The sequence below is a fragment of the Stomoxys calcitrans genome, chromosome 2 (assembly GCF_963082655.1).
Source record: "Stomoxys calcitrans chromosome 2, idStoCalc2.1, whole genome shotgun sequence".
Taxonomy (NCBI): Eukaryota; Metazoa; Arthropoda; class Insecta; order Diptera; family Muscidae; genus Stomoxys; species Stomoxys calcitrans.
Window position 1 is genome coordinate 191456054 of NC_081553.1, and position 18444 is coordinate 191474497.

At 38.4% G+C, this 18444-nt stretch overlaps 1 protein-coding gene across 7 annotated transcripts in view; it reads left to right on the forward strand.

Annotated features, from left to right (window-relative positions):
- Positions 1 to 18444, forward strand: part of LOC106084784 (insulin-like receptor) — a 105695-nt gene that overhangs the window by 59562 nt on the left and 27689 nt on the right. Inside the window, exon 1 of one of the 7 annotated variants that reach the window (XM_013248702.2) lies at positions 17460 to 17531. The exons of the other annotated variants lie outside the window; for them this stretch is intronic. The gene's annotated coding sequence lies outside the window, so the exon portion shown is untranslated. Of the gene's footprint in view, positions 1 to 17459; positions 17532 to 18444 lie in introns of those variants that run through there. 7 annotated transcript variants of the gene reach the window in all.

Here is an 18444-nt window from a genome sequence, read left to right on the forward strand (position 1 = left end):
AAAAAGTTCATCTGATGAACTTTTTCTATAAAAAGTTCATCTAATGAACTTTTTCTATAAAAAGTTCATCTAATGAACTTTTTCTATAAAAAGTTCATCTAATGAACTTTTTCTATAAAAAGTTCATCTAATGAACTTTTTCTATAAAAAGTTCATCTAATGAACTTTTTCTATAAAAAGTTCATCTAATGAACTTTTTCTATAAAAAGTTCATCTAATGAACTTTTTCTATAAAAAGTTCATCTAATGAACTTTTTCTATAAAAAGTTCATCCAATGAACTTTTTCTATAAAAAGTTCATCCAATGAACTTTTTGTATAAAAAGGTCATCCAATGAACTTTTTCTATAAAAAGTTCATCCAATGAACTTTTTCTATAAAAAGTTCATCCAATGAACTTTTTCTATAAAAAGTTCATCCAATGAACTAATGAACTTTTTCTATAAAAAGTTCATTGGATGAACTTTTTATAGAAAAAGTTCATTGGATGAACTTTTTATAGAAAAAGTTCATTGAATAAACTTTTTATAAAAAGTTCATTGAATAAACTTTTTATAAAAAGTTCATTGAATAAACTTTTTATAAAAAGTTCATTGGATGACCTTTTTATAGAAAAAGTTCATTAAATGAACTTTTTATAGAAAAAGTTCATTAGATGAACTTTTTATAGAAAAAGTTCATTAGATGAACTTTTTATAGAAAAAGTTCATTAGATGAACTTTTTATAGAAAAAGTTCATTAGATGAACTTTTTATAGAAAAAGTTCATTAAATGAACTTTTTATAGAAAAAGTTCATTGTATGAACTTTTTAAAGAAAAAGTTCATTGGATGATCTTTTTATAGAAAAAGTTCATTGTATGATCTTTTTATAGAAAAAGTTCATTGTATGATCTTTTTATAGAAAAAGTTCATTGTATGATCTTTTTATAGAAAAAGTTTATTGTTTGATCTCTTTATAGAAAAAGTTCACTGTATGATCTTTTTATAGAAAAAGTTCATTGTATGATCTTTTTATAGAAAAAGTTTATTGTTTGATCTTTTTATAGAAAAAGTTCATTGTATGATCTTTTTATAGAAAAAGTTCATTGTTTGATCTCTTTATAGAAAAAGTTCACTGTATGATCTTTTTAAAGAAAAAGTTCATTGTATGATCTTTTTATAGAGAAAGTTCATTGTATGATCTTTTTATAGAAAAAGTTCATTCGTGGATGATATTAGACCAAACATTTATTTACGACTTTACTTTCCAGTTTCCATGAAACTATAAGCGACAAATTAAGTCAACAGCACCATAATCAAAAACATATTTTTTCCAATGAAATCGGCCAATCTCTGGTGCTTCATAAAATTCAACACAAAAGGCCGCTTTAATACAAAGTGTTACTTCTTTATCTTTCAGTTCAACGTCAACTAAATGAAATCAATGTTATTTTCTTTCGAGGCTTATTAGTATTATTATGCTATAATTCCTCCCTTATGCATACAACATACGTGTGTACATGCTCGCTCGTAAATAACCATACCATATCGGCGTCGATGATGGCGTAATAAAGTACAATTTCCATTGACTAGAAAATGCTTGCACAATATTTTTAATTAGTATTTACGACTTTACAAAAACAATCTGTACTATGTACAGTAATATTTGTCCCTTGTCCTCCATCCCATCGCCCTCTCCATCATCCACAAGCAGCTCCATTACCGTCAACATCAAAATTGGAACGTTTAGAGAACAACAGGGGTGGAGGCAACGGTGGCGTAAGGCGGTGGTATTAACGTACCATCATCATAAACACTTTGTCGTTTTTTTTAGTGCACATACTTAGATACTTTATCTAATCTGTGTTCTAACGCACGCTGGCCAGCTACTGCCTGTAGCATGTATGCCTTAGTCTCAGTTTGTCCGTCCTTCCGTTGGGTAGAATATGTTTTTATGAATGAAAATGTAAACTAATCTGCCTGCCGCCTGCCCATCACATCATGTAAGAAAGACAGACCACGAGGGCGCGACGAGTACATGCACGTATACATCAAATAGTAATGTACTACTACGGGGCTTGTTGTGCCTGTTCAATTATACAATAAGTATGAGCATACTTACCCACACATATTCATAGATATCATCCATCCATCCATATGCAGGCCAAGCAACCAACCAACCAACCAACCAACATGTGAATGAACATGAGTTTAATGAGCACGAGCCTTTAGTGTACTACTACAACAAACATACCACCACTACTACCGCCAATGACGAAACTTCTACATACTTTAGTGTGTAGAATAATACCCAGGCTAGGTGTTGTTGTAGTGTTGGGTTTGTGCTTTCGAGTGTCTTGTGTCATTCTTCCTCTAAATTCATTCATAGATAATTTTCTATGCTATGAACGAAAAGCTACAACAACTACACAAAACTACGACAGAAAGTCCAAAATAGTACCACAAATGTTACACAATACAAATACCAGCCCACAAATGAGATCGGTGCTAAACGACGACAACAACAGAAATCATGCCATACAACTTATAGGATCAGATATTAAAAACAGTGATGTCAAATAACTTTGCCCAATCATGAAAATGATGTAAAAAAGTAATAACGTAATAACGTAGACCTTTATAAAGGGTGATTTTTTTGAGGTTAGGATTTTCATGCATTAGTATTTGACAGATCACGTGGGATTTCAGACATGGTGTCAAAGAGAAAGATGCTCAGTATGCTTTGACATTTCATCATGAATAGACTTACTAACGAGCAACGCTTGCAAATCATTGAATTTTATTACCAAAATCAGTGTTCGGTTCGAAATGTGTTCATTCACCGTAACGTTGCGTCCAACAGCATCTTTGAAAAAATACGGTCCAATGATTCCACCAGCGTACAAACCACACCAAACAGTGCATTTTTCGGGATGCATGGGCAGTTCTTGAACGGCTTCTGGTTGCTCTTCACTCCAAATGCGGCAATTTTGCTTATTTACGTAGCCATTCAACCAGAAATGAGCCTCATCGCTGAACGGTGAATGAACACATTTCGAACCGAACACTGATTTTGGTAATAAAATTCAATGATTTGCAAGCGTTGCTCGTTAGTAAGTCTATTCATGATGAAATGTCAAAGCATACTGAGCATCTTTCTCTTTGACACCATGTCTGAAATCCCACGTGATCTGTCAAATACTAATGCATGAAAATCCTAACCTCAAAAAAATCACCCTTTATATTAATACAGGAGGGTACTAATACAGTTCTCAAAGCCAATCTCAATTTTATGGAAATCGGATGAAAAATATGCCTTTTGTGCTCTTAAGAAAAAAATTGGTAGTTGGCTCCATATGGAGCCATACCTTAAATTTGACCTATGTGTATTATACAAGGGAAAGGTGTAGAAGAGGTTCCAAAGTTCAAGAAAATCTGATAAAAAGTATGCCATCTGTGGGAAATCGTTTTATATGAAGGGCCACGGTATCAAGATCTCTATGGAGGCTAAACCGCTATACCGATATAAATGACTTTATTGACTTTATTTACCTTATTAGATGGCTGTCACAGACCAAACTCATAGGAGATTAACCAGTGCGTCGACCTTTTGCGCTCCTCCAATTTTCGAGACGTAGTTTCGGCATGTCTTAGTCATTCCATTGGGGTTTGGTCTTTCCCTTCTGCATTTAGCATAGGGAGTATTTTCAAAATACGTCTTTGTTGTTGTTGCAGAAGAGTGAGTTGTGTTCTAACTTCTATCTATCGGCTGCTTGTCTCTGTTAACTATCCTGGATTCTTAGTGGCAGGTTGTGTCCAGAGGGAAGGTTGTGTCTAGAAGGATTTAGGTCTGAGTCGAGTGGGTCTGGCTGGACAGTTAAACGGGTGACGTTTGTCGGTGGTCCCAAGTCACAATCGGGACACACATCCTACACGTTGCGATCAATGCTTGCTTGCTCGTTACTGAGCCAAATCTATTCGGGTTTACCGAAGAAGGTCAATTTCGTCAGGTACGATGAGCGGTGGTCGTTCTCCTGGGACAACATTCACCCGGCAGTTATTCACCGCATCTACCACCGTCTCTGTATGAATATTGTCCATCACATAGTCGACGAGACCACACTGACATAACTTATAATTGACCGGCCAATTGCTTGTAAGTTTCTTTGTCAGCAGCTCAAATACTGCCGGCAAGTGACTTGAGGACCTTGCTAAGTCATGTGGGAAGAATATATAGGAGCTGTCAAATGTGACACCAAGTATTTTGGAAAACTTGATGTTCGAAATCGTTTCTCCATCGACTTTCACATTTAGCTTACTATTCACCTCACGCGTATTTGTAGTGAACAATGTGGCTGAAGATTTGGTGGCAGATATCTTAAAATTTCGTTGAGCAAAAATAGCTGCAAGTTCGTTAAGGTAGACGTTTAGTCTATCGCAGATGTCTACAATGGGTGGGGCCTGATGCCATGATTGTAAAATCGTCCGCTTATGATACGATCTCAATGCCGCCTGGAGGAGGTGGAATGGGGGATAAATAGAGGTTGAATAGAGCCGGATATATCACCGCGCTTTGGAGAACTATCTGCTTAATTCTACAGGGTTTCGACTTCTTATTTCTAAATTCCACCAACGACTGGCGACCACACAGATAATTCGTAACCCAGTGTATCAAACCTGGTTGGAGGGACGTGTTAAAGATGTCCTCAAATAGTTGTGGCAAATGCTTTCAATAAGTCTAGTACTACGAGTACCATCTTATTTCACGGCCTGCGCTGATTGAAGCCACGACAAATGTGCAAATGTGTGCGGTGATGACATACAGAGTAGTTGTGCTATGCAGTCTTTGAAATCCATGCCCGGCGAATGGAATGGGATCGGAGGAGTAGTGCCTCAAGCGTCTTGGCTACTGGTTAGAAAAGGGAAATCGGTCTGAATGACTCCCTCTAAACTGGGGTCATTTCCAGGCTTCAGTATCGGGATCACCCTACCCATTTTCCAGACATCGGGAGCTATAAGAGTGTTCAAAGACAGGTTGAGGACAGCAGTAAGGTACTCAACTCCAGGTAAATCCAGATTCTTCTGCGTCAGTATAGAGACTGATGCAGAAGAATCTGAGACTCTCGCTCGATACCGCTGATTGTCTGCGACTGCCGTTGCAGCTACTCCGTATGGAGCATTCCACTATCCGCAACCTGTGGACACACCCGGCAGCTCACAGCTAAGCTTCTCGTGACAACAATGAATACCATATTCATCGGATCCCAATGTTCTAGCCCGTGTGGTGCTTACAGCTATCCCGTGCCGGGACTGAGATCCTGTCATCCCTTCTTGTGGAGCTCGAGAGTGTCTTAACAATAGACACCAGTCCCAAATTAGACTTTCATAAGCGATCTGTTCTGTGGTATTCTCGTCGCCTCCTTTTTCCAGACTTCATTTTGAGTCCTGAACATCTGGATTCGATTACTCTCATGTGTTTGCATTTTTCTCGACTTTCTGCGGAATAGATGTTTCTCCTCTCTTATTTTTTCCCGATACTTCTCATTCGTCTGGCACACTGCTACTGACTGCAGGTTGCTATATATGTCGCATTCTTGTATGCAGCGATACCCCTGCTCGTCCCATAAGTTCCTTGGACGATGCTTTTAGTACCCATTTTTCATCTAGTAGTCAATGGTTTACCAATACGCCACAATATCTCCGGGAAAAGGATTGATTTCAAGTAGAGTATGCCTTCGTCATCTGTTGCGTTTGCAGCTTTATAACATCCAGATTTTGTGCAGTATTCTGAGCCGAACATGATTTTTTAATGGCGCCTATATTATAATGCGTCATCTTTCAGTGTTGTTGTGATGCCGTTGCCATTCCATCACACTTTCTGTAACATTTTATATAGGTAGGTTGCGAACCATACAAGTGGCAACAATGTCAAAAATTGCGTTAATATGGCAACCACGTTCACTGTTGCTTGGTACGAGAGCGCCAAACGAGTATAAGTGTTTGTGTGCTCAAACGTTTGTGCAAATTTTTACCAATTTTTACTGGAAGTCAGTGTTGCCAGATTAGGGTTAATTTGCCCAAAAAGGGGATTTTTTCGTGATTGAGGAACATTTTTTCTCATTTGGGGTGCGGTGATTTCGATAGGGAATAACGTAAAAATTACGGATTTTCTAGGAGAATTTTTATCAGAAGATCTTTAAAATTAGTTATCTTAGATATACGAATTTTACTTATGTTTAGTGGTCACCAATACGCTTGGATTATTTGTGATTTAAAAGGAAGCATATTCACCTACACTGGTGTACTAAACTGGAAATTTTGCCAACAATTAAAGATGGGCTAAGGTTGCGGCATCCAAAATTTTAAATAACTCTTTTTTACACCCACCACCGTTTGAAACTCGAAATATTGATCTCCGATCCCATAAAGTGTATATATTCTTGATAGTCTTGATATTTTGAGCCGAACTAGCCATGTCCGTCTGTTAAAATCGTGATTGCGACCGAACTAATAAAGCTATCTCCTTGAAATTTTGAGCCATTTGGAAATGGGTCATATGAATACAGATTTGGATATAGCTCCATAAAAAAGGGTCATTTGACTTGGGCTGAAAGATTGGACGCAAAATGTTTACGACTTATAACAAATATGCCAATTATGGTCCAAATCGGTTAATAACCTGATATAGCTCCCATATAATTCTATCTCCCGATTTAACACCTTGAACCCTGAAAGTTGCAATTATTATCAGAATTGGCAAAAATTTGCCACGTAGTGTTTTATATGACTTATAATGTCAAAATGAAAATGCACCAATCCCTTGGTTGGGGGCATACAACTTTTTTTTGTCAATAACTTTAATAGTATATCTTCTTCTTTATGTGATATTATGAGAGCAAAACCATTTTAATTTGGGATTTTTCGGGGAATTTTAGAGAACCGGCAACCGTGCTGGAAGTCGTTGGCGTACCAATAGAAAAGAACGAGAGAGTGCGTAAAAGGGAGCAAAATTTTGAGTGTTTGGTAATGAAGAGCTTGCAAATTTCTACTGAAGTTTTTTTCCCAGCAGAAATTTGCAGCATTGAACAGCTGATTTATAATGAAAACCAGCTGTTTCATTTAAATAATTGTCAAAAGAGAGTAACGGCTGCTTTTACTCTCCTGCAAATTTTTACTGGAAAAGTGCCCGAACAGGCCTTATGTAACGGCTGGTAAGCGAAAATAATCGAGTGATGCAAACTACCGCCTTTTGTAGCTAAAACCACGTTTACGCTAAACATTAAAAACTGTTTTAGTGACTCAACCATTTGTTTTCTCTTTAAAGAAATCAGCTGACGAGAGTCTTAAATCCGGTTTTAATGAGCAGAGTAAACGGGTTTTGAGTCCAAACTGTGTGTCACTGAGCTACACATCTTCGTAGAGATGCTTCAAACTGCTTAAGTCCTCACTAATGTGGCCAGCACTAAGAAGGGGATAACCACTGCTGAAAATTATTTCGGATGTTCTCGCAAGTATTCAAACTCAAGCGTTCAGAGATTTCTGCACTACTCGTTTTCTCTTCTTTCTTTCTTTCTCCTAACTTACAACCCTTCCAATTAACAAGAACCACAAACCCAAATCACGCAACATCGGTTAGGCAAAGAATTTAAAAAATTTCATAATGATCAATCACACGCAAAGCACACAAACGAGTCAGTCGTCAAACGTAGCCAGTAAGAAGTCGTATGTAGTCATTGACAACGATGAGTACCGCAGCAGCTATAACAACAACTCTACAACACTAAAATAACGTCATCTAATACAGTGCTTGTCTGTCGGTAGACTTCTTGATGATGCCCCCTCCTATTGTAATAACTGTTAACATTTATGTATGTGTTTGTGGTGGCTCTGCGATCGCAGACAATTCATAGCGTGGCAGAATATGAATGAATGGAATGACAGCAGATATCATGCCGTTATATCGTAGATCATAAAAATACCAACTCCACATTCCACTCTCTGAGACCACAGATGACTCTAGACAAATGCATTTGAGGTGAATACAAGTCAATACAGTGGTACAATGCACTGAAAAATAGGTAGTTCGGTAGATTTGTTTGCACTTGCTTAAAAATTATCACAATCGATTGAAAAATTGCTAAATAACTTTCATTCACAGTACTCTCAAAATTCTCTCTTCTCTTAATTTGTTTCGTTTATTTCTAATCTTTCACCTTGTTCAATTTGAAAGAGTCGCAAAGTACATCTTTATGAGTTGGAATCAAGCTCGGTGGGTTGTAATCCAGCTTCATAAGTTTAAAATTTGGACAATCCCTTTGATTACATTACAGGTAGAAAGAAAAAGAATTACAGGTAGAATAGAAATAGGTAGAAGAATAAATAGTGAGCAAGAGATTCACTTGAGACACATCTTCAAGATCGCCCAGATTAGAGAAAAACTGCCTCCCTAGAATGGAAAGCCTGTGCCCTTGTAGATCCGGACATAAGCGGAGCAGCTGTTCAATCTTCTTATCCTCATCAAGACAGAGTCCGCAGTAATCGTTGTGCGGGATATCTTTGCGGGCGGCCATATGACCCATCGTACAGCGCCCGGTTATGACACCTGTAATCGTACTTAGTAACTCTTTATCAAGGGCCCGCACTTCCCTTGTCTTCTCTCGGTCGACAGTAGGCCAGAGTGATCTGGCAATCCGATATCCTTGTGCCCTTGTAGATCCGGGCATAAGCGGATCAGGTGTTCAATCTTCTCATCCTGATCAAGACAGAGTGTCGTTGTGCGGGATATCCTTGCGGGCGGTCATATGTCCTATCATACAGTGTCCGGTTATGACTCCTGTAATCGTGCTCAGTTACTCTTTATCAAGGGCCAGCACTTCCCTCGTCCTCCCTTGGTCGACAGTAAGCCAGAGTGATCTGGTAATCCGACATCCATCCACAGATTTCCACCTCACCCCCGCCTCCGTACTGGCCATGCACGCAAGGCACGCGAGCAAGACCAGGAAAAGGTCTTCTTGCCATGGAGAAGCCCTTCCTACCATACTTGTCCGCCCTTTCATTTCCCAAAACACCGACGTGTCCGGAAATCCGAGAGAAAGTTGTTTTTAATCATTAACTGCTAGGTCCCTAGTCTTCTCATGTAGATGTTGACTGGTTGACATCTGAAGGCTTTCTTTTCTGTGATGGCTTTATTTGAAAGGTCTGCATTTTCCCCAGTGTATGGACCACTCCTACGGCCCACTCTAGAGCAGCGCAAAATATTCACGATCCGACAACAGCTTTTAATATCGTTAAAAAGGATTCTGCTAGCGACTTGAGTATATGTTCCTGGTTCTTGCCTTATCACAGGTTGCTGTTGTGTGGGCTGACGAAGTCACGAAACTGTCTAAGAAACTGAGATCTTCAAGTGATTTCTAGTCGGAAGTTTTTTGTGCAACGACTTTTCCGTCTACTTCCATGGAATTTTCTCTAGTCCAGTTTGTCAAAAAGGAAATCCAAAGACTTATTCGCAGGGGACATTTTCGGGTTTCGACTCCTGAAGAACTCCGCCAGTTCATGGTTTCTATACAGCTCAGGGATGCTACCGTCCGTTGCCAAGATCAAAATGAAGGGAATAGTGATATCGAACTCAATTACATCATTGAAGAGAGCCTGCTAGAAGTAGAAACAAATTCAAGCTGAGCAGGAACGGGAACTCAATATTCATCTGAAAATAGGAGAGAGCCTCTCCTTGGTTTGCCCCACAACGGTCCGTTTAAAGAGCCTATTCTCATTCAGATCTTGGTTCATATGAGAAAAGCAGTAATTGTGCTGTGCATTTTCTCTCCATCTGACCAATTTTCCATACCTCGGTTATTACCAGGGCTCAATAACATCATTGTAGAGGGTGGTCCAATCGTTCATATTGAATGCCTTTGCTAGGTCCAGCGCCCCGAGAGAGTGCGTTGAAAGGGCATATTCTCATTCAGACTTTGGTTCATATGGGAAAGCTGTAATTGTTCTGTGCGTTTAACAAAATCCGTGTTGATGGTGGTCCGTTAGTAGTAGGAACTAATTCGATCTGAATGGGAGTAGGGTCTTAAGATTCGTTACGGCCAAAAATACGAGAGAGGCACTCATTGGTTTGCATATAAAAGGGACCACCTGACCAATTCTACATATCTAGGTTATCATTAAGGTGCAGATGAACAAATTAACAGCCCTTGTTAGGTACCTTTCCCTATTTTGACTTTTCTAATGACTTCAGCGAAATTTCAGGCTGGAAACAGGAGAGACATCGGCCTATAGGGCAGACAATTCGTGGTCTGCAGAAATTTTTCGCAGATGAAGAATTAAGGGTCCCTGTTAGGTGCTCTTCTCCTACTTTGGCTTTCCTTATGACTTCAGCGAAATTTTAGGCTGGAAATAGGAGAGAGATCGGCTTATATGACAGACAATCCGTAGTCTGCAGATATCTTTGGCTTGTAAAAATCGACCACCAGACATATCTTTCATATCTCGGGTATGACCAGGGTAATAGTGGACAAGTGGAGGGTTTGAGTAGGGGGAATGGCTTTTCTTATGACTTCTGGTGTGAGAGTGAGAAACATTTTCAGCAGGCGATATACAGAGATTGGCCTATATAACAAACATCCCTTGGCCTATAGAACAAACACGAGAACACGACCTATCTTATATTCCTCGGATATTACCAGGAGGGAGATGGAAAAATTTCGCCTGAGCCAATATCTTTCGATGGCTTGGCTTGCCTTATGTCTTCAGCAAGATCATCGGCTCTTAAAAGTTGTTGTCTGGCAGCAACTCAGAGCTCCTCGGCCAACTTAGGAACGGACGGACGAAATGTTTTCCGAAATTATTTGAACACCATGAGATACTGTACCATTTGGTATGGCTGCCGTGTAAAAACTTCTACACCGAAAGGTGTCGCTCTGCGGCAAGCCATTGGGACGACAGTTCATGGCTAATTTCGGAAACTATACTTCATTACTTTTCCATTAGTGATGCAATGATTCTTCTTAACATTTTTTTTTTTTTTTTCATTTTCCAAGTTTCATTATCCACATCTTTTCGACCTTGTTTGAAAACCATTCCATTTCGGGATTACCATTTTTTCATGACATTCCAAATACACATAACTTAATAACTGGTTCATTCTCCTCCCATCGTAGCTGTAGTCACTGTGCGTTCTAATTTACCAATTATAGCTGTGGGTATATAGTCAATCACCATAACATAACTTGTTGAAGAATGGAGTTGGCCGTTACTATGGCATACCAGTAAAATCCGTAATTTTAACTCAATGGAAGATTGTAGTTGTTATGTTTTGCCACTCTCCATCCATGTCTGTTTTTGGTTTTGAGAATGATCAATGCCATTCAATAGTAGATATGTAGTTAGATTTCTGTTTTTTCCAACGTTGTTACATGCAGACTGACTTTCTGTTTGTTCAAGATGAATGGAATGTGAAAAATGTGTGATCATGGCTTTGGTGTTTTTTTTTCCTACCAATACATACCACCCCAGACCGAGCACCGTAAAATGTCAATGCTTACTCTGCTGCATTGTTGGCTTACCAACGTCGGCGGTGTCGGCAACTGAGGCGTCAACGAACATCAGCGTGTGTTTATGTTTTTTTTTGCTCTCAATAAATAGAGTAAGGTCACCCCCACTCCGAAGTATTTTTGTGAAATTGAAAAATATTTACGTAAGCTCAAAATTCGGAGAACTAGTTACACTGGCCGACAACTGGTTAATTAGTTATGGGGATCTTCTTACGATTTGAGTTGTGACCAGGGATGTCAACTTAATGCGAAAAGCACTAGACTTAGTGCTATTTGGGTCACCAAAAACCCGAAAAGTAACCACCTAGGTGGAGACGCTATACCAGACATGAACCAACTGTATGTAGCACGGAATTCCTAACTTAAAATTATCTTTTTAGAGGTTACTTTATAGTTTTTCGAGCGCACAACAAGCCGATTACTGGCTTAGGTGTATTTTCACAGTGGCATCTGTGCAGATTAATATCTGCACCCTCTTTTCAACCTAACCTAACCTACCACCTAGTGCCAAACGCGAAAAGGCACTGAATTAACGCTTTTTTCTAAGGAGAGAAAAACCACTACTGAATGAAGGGAAAACCACAACTGAAATTTTTTTTCTGAGGTTCAACCCGGGATTTGAACTACGCGTTCTAATGGGTCTACCAATTCAATGGCTGGACGACCAAAGTGAAATTATTCGATGACATTGCCCTATCATTATACGTCAAATCTTGCACCCGATATGTTTTGACTTATTCCAGGAAGAATTCTATTGCTAAGGCATGATTTTGCTGCTTTAAAGTAGGTTTATTTGACAAATTTCAGGTATATAACCGTGAAATGAACCTACTTAAAACTGCATTAGGTTTTGAGAATATCAGCGTAAAACTTTAAAATGTCCGTGAAGATAAATTTGAATATAACTTAGCCAAGACACAAACCTGACATTTTAACAGAGCTATGTTAAGTGATAAACAGAGCACTGTTAACTAATTTTCTTTTGTATTTTAAATAAAAAAAATCATTTTTACCATTTTCGCACCAAATATTTTCTAAAATCACTTGCTAAAGAATTTATCTACAACTATAAAATGCTTAATAATAGCTAAACCCTCAAACCTCTATGCCAACAATATTTTTTGAAGACTTATATGACCCATTTTTAAAATGGCAATGCAGTGCACTCGTCATAGATAGGTGATACAAACTAATACCAGAATTAGCCCCTACCAAGACCTATTAGAATCAGAAGTCCCCATATTCAAATTGTATTTCAGATCGGAGATATTTCGCCCCAAAAGTTATATTTGAATTTAACATAATGGCTCACTGTGCTGGACTGGTCATAGATAGGTGATACAAACTAATACCAGAATTAGCTCCTACCAAGAGCTAGTAGAATCAGAAGTCCCCATATTCAAATTGTATTTCAGATCGGAGATATTTCGCCCCAAAAGTTATATTTGAATTTAACATAATGGCCCACTGTGCTGGACTGGTCATAGATAGGTGATACAAACTAATACCAGAATTAACCCCTACTTAGAGCTTTAAGAATCAGAAGTTCCCATATTCAAATTGTATTTCAGATCGGAGATATTTCGCCCCAAAAGTTATATTTGAATTTAACATAATGGCCCACTGTGCTGGACTGGTCATAGATAGGTGATACAAACTAATACCAGAATTAGCCCCTACCAAGAGCTATTAGAATCAGAAGTCCCCATATTCAAATTGTATTTCAGATCGGAGATATTTCGCCCCAAAAGTTATATTTGAATTTAACATAATGGTCCACTGTGCTGGACTGGTCATAGATAGGTGATACAAACTAATACCATAATTAGCCCCTACCAAGAGCTTTTAGAATCAGAAGTCCCCATATTCAAATTGTATTTCAGATCAGAGATATTTCGCCCCAAAAGTTATATTTGAATTTAACATAATGGCCCACTGTGCTGGACTGGTCATAGATAGGTGATACCAACTAATACCAGGATTAGCCCCTACCAAGAGCTATAAGAATCAGAAGTCCCCATATTCAAATTGTATTTCAGATCGGAGATATTTCGCCCCTAAAGTTATATTTGAATTTAACATAATGGCCCACTGTGCTGGACTGGTCATAGATAGGTGATACAAACTAATACCAGAATTAGCTTCTACCAAGAGCTATTAGAATCAGAAGTCCCCATATTCAAATTGTATTTCAGATCGGAGATATTTCGCCCCAAAAGTTATATTTGAATTTAACATAATGGTCCAATGTGCTGGACTGGTCATAGATAGGTGATACAAACTAATACCAGAATTAGCCCCTACCAAGAGCTTTTAGAACCAGAAGTCCCCATATTCAAATTGTATTTCAGATCGGAGATATTTCGCCCCAAAAGTTATATTTGAATTTAACATAATGGCCCACTGTGCTGAACTGGTCATAGATAGGTGATACAAACTAATACCAGAATTAGCCCCTACCAAGAGCTTTTAGAATCACAAGTCCCCATATTCAAATTGTATTTCAGATCGGAGATATTTCGCCCCAAAAGTTATATTTGAATTTAACATAATGACCCACTGTGCTGGACTGGTCATAGATAGGTGATACAAACTAATATCAGAATTAGCCCCTACCAAGAGCTATTAGAATCAGAAGTCCCCATTTTCAAATTGTATTTCAGATCGGAGATATTTCGCCCCAAAAGTTATATTTGAATTTTACCATAATGGCCCACTGTGCTGGACTGGTCATAGATAGGTGATACAAACTAATACCAGAATTAGCCCCTACCAAGACCTATTAGAATCAGAAGTCCCCATATTCAAATTGTATTTCAGATCGGAGATATTTCGCCCCAAAAGTTATATTTGAATTTAACATAATGACCCACTGTGCTGGACTGGTCATAGATAGGTGATACAAACTAATACCAGAATTAGCCCCTACCAAGAGCTAATAGAATCAGAAGTCCCCATATTCAAATTGTATTTCAGATCGGAGATATTTCGCCCCTATGATGAATTCAAATATAACTTTTGGGGTGAAATATCTCCGATCTGAAATACAATTTGAATATGGGGACTTCTGATTCTAATAGCTCTTGGTAGGGGCTAATTCTGGTATTAGTTTGTATCACCTATCTATGACCAGTCCAGCACAGTGGGCCATTATGGTAAAATTCAAATATAACTTTTGGGGCGAAATATCTCCGATCTGAAATACAATTTGAATATGGGGACTTCTGATTCTAATAGCTCTTGGTAGGGGCTAATTCTGGTATTAGTTTGTATCACCTATCTATGACCAGTCCAGCACAGTGGGCCATAATGTTAAATTCAAATATAACTTTTGGAGCGAAATATCTCCGATCTGAAATACAATTTGAATATGGGGACTTCTGATTCTAAAAGCTCTTGGTAGGGGCTAATTCTGGTATTAGTTTGTATCACCTATTTGAATTTAACATAATGACCCACTGTGCTGGACTGGTCATAGATAGGTGATACAAACTAATACCAGAATTAGCCCCTACCAAGAGCTAATAGAATCAGAAGTCCCCATATTCAAATTGTATTTCAGATCAGAGATATTTCGCCCCTATGATGAATTCAAATATAACTTTTGGGGTGAAATATCTCCGATCTGAAATACAATTTGAATATGGGGACTTCTGATTCTAATAGCTCTTGGTAGGGGCTAATTCTGGTATTAGTTTGTATCACCTATCTATGACCAGTCCAGCACAGTGGGCCATTATGGTAAAATTCAAATATAACTTTTGGGGCGAAATATCTCCGATCTGAAATACAATTTGAATATGGGGACTTCTGATTCTAATAGCTCTTGGTAGGGGCTAATTCTGGTATTAGTTTGTATCACCTATCTATGACCAGTCCAGCACAGTGGGCCATAATGTTAAATTCAAATATAACTTTTGGAGCGAAATATCTCCGATCTGAAATACAATTTGAATATGGGGACTTCTGATTCTAAAAGCTCTTGGTAGGGGCTAATTCTGGTATTAGTTTGTATCACCTATCTATGACCAGTCCAGCACAGTGGGCCATAATGTTAAATTCAAATATAACTTTTGGAGCGAAATATCTCCGATCTGAAATACAATTTGAATATGGGGACTTCTGATTCTAAAAGCTCTTGGTAGGGGCTAATTCTGGTATTAGTTTGTATCATCTATCTATGACCAGTCCAGCACAGTGGGCCATAATGTTAAATTCAAATATAACTTTTGGAGCGAAATATCTCCGATCTGAAATACAATTTGAATATGGGGACTTCTGATTCTAATAGCTCTTGGTAGGGGCTAATTCTGGTATTAGTTTGTATTGCCTATCTATGACCAGTCCAGCACAGTGGGCCATTATGGTAAAATTCAAATATAACTTTTGGGGTGAAATATCTCCGATCTGAAATACAATTTGAATATGGGAACTTCTGATTCTAATAGCTCTTGGTAGGGGCTAATTCTGGTATTAGTTTGTATCACCTATCTATGACCAGTCCAGCACAGTGGGTCATTATGTTAAATTCAAATATAACTTTTGGGGCCAAATATCTCCGATCTGAAATACAATTTGAATATGGGGACTTCTGATTCTATTAGCTCTTGGTAGGGGCTAATTCTGGTATTAGTTTGTATCACCTATCTATGACCAGTCCAGCACAGTGGGTCATTATGTTAAATTCAAATAGGTGATACAAACTAATACCAGAATTAGCCCCTACCAAGAGCTATTAGAATCAGAAGTCCCCATATTCAAATTGTATTTCAGATCGGAGATATTTCACCCCAAAAGTTATATTTGAATTCATCATAGGGGCGAAATATCTCCGATCTGAAATACAATTTGAATATGGGGACTTCTGATTCTATTAGCTCTTGGTAGGGGCTAATTCTGGTATTAGTTTGTATCACCTATCTATGACCAGTCCAGCACAGTGGGTCATTATGTTAAATTCAAATATAACTTTTGGGGCGAAATATCTCCGATCTGAAATACAATTTGAATATGGGGACTTCTGATTCTAATAGGTCTTGGTAGGGGCTAATTCTGGTATTAGTTTGTATCACCTATCTATGACGAGTGCACTGCATTGCCATTTTAAAAATGGGTCATATAGGTCTTCAAAAAATATTGTTGGCATAGAGGTTTGAGGGTTTAGCTATTATTAAGCATTTTATAGTTGTAGATAAATTCTTTAGCAAGTGATTTTAGAAAATATTTGGTGAGAAAATGGTAAAAATGATTTTTTTTATTTAAAATACAAAAGAAAATTAGTTAACAGTGCTCTGTTTATCACTTAACATAGCTCTGTTAAAATGTCAGGTTTGTGTCTTGGCTAAGTTATATTCAAATTTATCTTCACGGACATACTTTAAAACTATTTGCAAAATGTTCAAAATTCGAATTTGGTGCTATTATAACCTTTTTACACAAAATTTTATTCTTTTTTTACCCTTTTTACTACTTTTGTTATACTTTTTCCTGAAAATTGTTGGCATCCCTGGCTAAACTGACGATGTAAACAACATCAACTCGTATCGCCCTAGTGTTGCCATATGGTAACTCAAAATGTAGCGTTTATAGAGTTTCCAACGGTAAAATTGCAACGGCGTGACATTACGGAGTAAAGATGCATGTTTCTGACACATGAGAAATGCCGCATTCGCGATTTGAAAAAAACCATAGAGCCTTATCGGCTTCTTCTAATTTACGAGACCAGTGCTGTAATATGGGGCACTGGGTGGAAGGCTGTTAATGGGAGGATTTGTACTAGGGAGTTAGGGAAGGTCCAAATGCAGGCCTGCGTCAGAATTACTGGAGCATTGAACTCCACACCTCAGGCAGACTTGAAAATTATGCTGAATATGCAGCGCTCAGGCTGTGGGAGCTTGATATGTAGAAGGAGAATGGGTACGTCCACAGTTCCATTATGGATTTTATAGATGCGGAGAGAAGGCTGAGAAGAGTCTCGGAGTTACCGGCACCAAGGTAAGATCTTAAGAATTCACTTTTCCATTGAAGAAGATCGGGCGGCGGATGCTATTTTAAAGCACACATCGAATTCAGTCTTCAGTAATGGATCCAACATAGAAATAGGGATGGGATTGGGGATGCACTGCTGTGTACTTGATATCGGTATGTTGCTGAGAGTACGAAAAAGTCAACGATCTTTTAGGCAGAGGTCTGTGGTCGATCTTTCAGGCAGCTTATGGTGGCAATTAAGGCCTTAAATTAGGGAACAGCGATTCCGAAGTACCGCGAAATGCTTAGATTCCTAGAGCTGACTTTTGTTCCCGTACAAAATGAAAAGGCGGATGTACATATATGGGAGAAAAAGCTTGCCCTTGGCCAGCGAGCTTTTCATCAATCTTGCATACTTGACATTTATCGACCTAGTGAAACTACCGGATTGCCAGAATTGTCGGTTCTAATAATTCTGATGGCAACAAGTAATAGAGAGGAATGGGATGGGGGATCTACTCCGATGTACTTGCTAACGGCATGTCGCTGAGATTGTCGGACGAGTAAGCTGTCTTTCACACAGAGATTTGTGCCATTACTATAACCGAAATTGAAATCCTGGGAAGGAGTCTACCACCCTCGAAACTTAGGTTTCGTATGGACAATATGACGGCGCTTATATAATCAAAATTGAAATTCTGGGGATTGGGAAAGTTATGTCATGATATGATAGGACATAATGACATTCTGGAAAATGAAAATATTCCAGGCAGGTTTTATCCTCCTCAAGATAATCGGTCACCGATTAGTAGAAGCGATTACTATTATAAATGCGTTGGTGAGGTTGTTATCTACAATATAAGACGATGCTGCATTGAGGGAACTCTCTGGCCTAACGTTAATCGGAGAAAGGCGTAAAGAAAAAAATAGATTTTTTCAA